We start from the raw sequence: 2,770 nt of genomic DNA, 5'->3' as shown, positions 1-2,770 counted from the left end.
GTACTTTTTTGATGGAGTCTTTAGGGTTTTCTATGTACAGTATCATGTCATCTGTGATAAGGACAGTTTTACTTCTTCTTTTCCAATTTGGATGCCTTTTATTTTTTCTTCTTGTCTGATCCCTATGGCTAGCACTTCCAGTACTATGTCGAACAGGAGTGGTGAGAGTGGGCATCCCTGTCTTGTTCCTGTTCTTAGGGGAAATGGTTTTAGTTTTTGCCCATTGATTATGATGTTGGCTATGAGTTTGTTATATATGGCTTTTATTATGTTGAGGAATGATCTTTCTATTCCCACTTTGCTGAGACTGATTACATAGATTCACATATAACTTTTCTCTCTAGCTTACAACTCAACTGCTTTCAACTCTATATGGAACATACAGTATTAGCATTTAAACAGTTTATTCCAACCCATTTCTTCTTTTATATTCTAATACATCTTCATTATGTTGTTTGATGAGATAGACCCACAAGAAGACGGTCGTGCCCAAGGTCAGCCCCACTTTCAGCCAATCAGGCTTGTCGTGTAGCGGCTCCCCAACATAGAACTTGGACCCGCTGACAAGCCGCTCGGGAGCCTGGCCGGGGCCAGCAGCCAGGAGAAGGGCCACAGCAACGCAGACGGCGCCATCTTGCCGGGCGGCCTCCCCCTCCCCCCACAGTGTATTTTTATTTTAAACATTTCTGAAAGTTTAACTTAGAGTATTTTTTATATCTTTCATTTACCTCTTCATTATGATTATGCCTCGTTTATCTTCTTTGAACATGCAGTTTCTTTATAAGACCTGTCTTTATGTCCTTGTCTGCTAATTTTATCACCTTTGGGTTTTTCTGTCATTATTAATTACTTTCCTGATCACAAATCCTATATTTCTGCTTTACTTTGAGTTTTAAACTGTTTGGTACATATTTTTTTTATATCTTTAAATAGTGTTGGAGTTTTTTCTGGCACCCAATTAAGTTACTTAAAATCAATTTGATCCTGCTGAAACTGATTTTAAGCTTTACTTATTGCCACTTCAGAGCAACATTCAGTCTGAGGATAATTTAACTCCTATTCTGAGGCAATGTCCTTCTGAGGATTCTAGTCAGTATCTTTCCATTCTGACTGGTGGGAACACAAACTATTCTAAGCTTTGAATGAGGAATTTTCTGTCTCCTGTTTTCTGGTGATCTTCCCCCAGCCTTGGTGGGTTTCTTCTCATGTCTGTGCAGGTAAGTACTCAACTAGATTCACGGATACTCATCTGCAGATCTCCAGAGCTCTCTCTCTCATCTCTGATGCTGTGCAGCTCCCTCCTCTCTAATACTGTGCCCCCAAATTCTAGTCATACTTGGATTTCTCTCTTCTTAGCTGTGTCCTCTAGGCTCTGGGCTCTTCTTTCCCTGCGCTGTAGCTTACAAACTGCCTCCAGAGGTAATCTGGGGATTTGTAGGGCTTATATCATTTGCGTTACTTTTCTCAGCAATCACAGTCTTCCATTGCTTTTGTCCAATGTCTGAAAGTCATTGTTTCATTTATTTGTCTGTGTGGCCTTCTGCCTATGGCTTATGAATATCTGTTCTGTAGTTCCCACATTAGTCCCTGTTCAAAGTTGTTTTATCCTGAAAGTCCCAAATGGATCATTACTAGTCATGCATTTATGCATTCATTTATTCATTCGTTACATCACTGCTAGGAAACTATGTGAGGAGAAATAGGGTGAGTAAGACACAGTCACTATGTTGGAGACCTACCTGAGTATGTGGGGAACAAATTTTTACTATAATAATTGGGCTATCTGGCTGCAGTAGGCACAGGCCTGCTATCCTGAAAGGATGCATGAAGTGTCATGGGAAACCAGGGCAGGAAGGAATTCATCATAACTGGAATGGGTTAGGAGCAGGAACCAATAGGTAAGGAAGACTTCACTTAAGACGGAACTCACCTGTGGCACAATGCAACAGTCTAGTGCCCTCTGTAATAGGCTGGGTGCTTTTCAGAGAACAATGTCAATATTCAGAGAGAATTAGCTGTTAATTTTTAGTGCTTCTTCTGGGTGAGTAACTTGATGTATATAAATTATAATTCTTCTAATTATCTTGAAAAGGAGAATCCTCTCTATTTACTAATCTAGGAAACAGAGCTTAAAAAAAGGTAAGCAACAAATCATAAGGATTCATCTTAAATATAAATCACTTAAGCTTTATGCATTTTATGAAATTATTGACTTTTTCATATTTAAGTTTTCAACAAATATGATATTATTCATCTAATTTTATTAGTCCTTCAGTCATCCATCCGTAGTTTTCCAAGAGCAACCAAAAATTGAACTAAAAACTATATCTTTAGTTTCCATTCCTTATCAAGTTTTATACAACTTTTGAAATATATAGAATCTTGAAAGGACTGCTGTTTAAAAATTATAAATTAACAAGTTATGGACCTGGAACTTTCGTTGTTGATGTTTTTGAAAATAAATTCAATTTATTTAATGGAAATCAGGCTACTCAGATTTTCTAAAGTATAAAAAAGAAAATATATACTTAATTTGATTTTTTATACTTCTCTAAATTTTACATTTGTGTGTGACATTTGAAAAAGTATTAAAAAAATCAAATATATATTACATAAAAATATATTTAATTTTTAAAATTTTCATCAGAAAATGGAAAGCAGGAACATATTTATGTTTTTTTGAGCAGCAGTAACTTCATATGTATCTTTTATTCTACCTTCTCAATAACTCTATTAGGCAAGTATTGTTATTCTCATTTTAGAAATATTC

The 2,770-nt window shown here is 36.2% G+C and overlaps 1 pseudogene; it reads right to left on the bottom strand.

The window, feature by feature from the left end:
• Window positions 1–360: 360 nt before the first annotated feature.
• Window positions 361–633, bottom strand: LOC102419518 (annotated as a pseudogene).
• Between the last annotated feature and the right edge of the window lie 2,137 nt (window positions 634–2,770).

Source organism: Myotis lucifugus, unplaced genomic scaffold (assembly GCF_000147115.1).
Source record: "Myotis lucifugus unplaced genomic scaffold, Myoluc2.0 scaffold_104, whole genome shotgun sequence".
Lineage (NCBI taxonomy): Eukaryota > Metazoa > Chordata > Mammalia > Chiroptera > Vespertilionidae > Myotis > Myotis lucifugus.
This window is presented reverse-complemented; position numbering and strand designations above follow the sequence as displayed.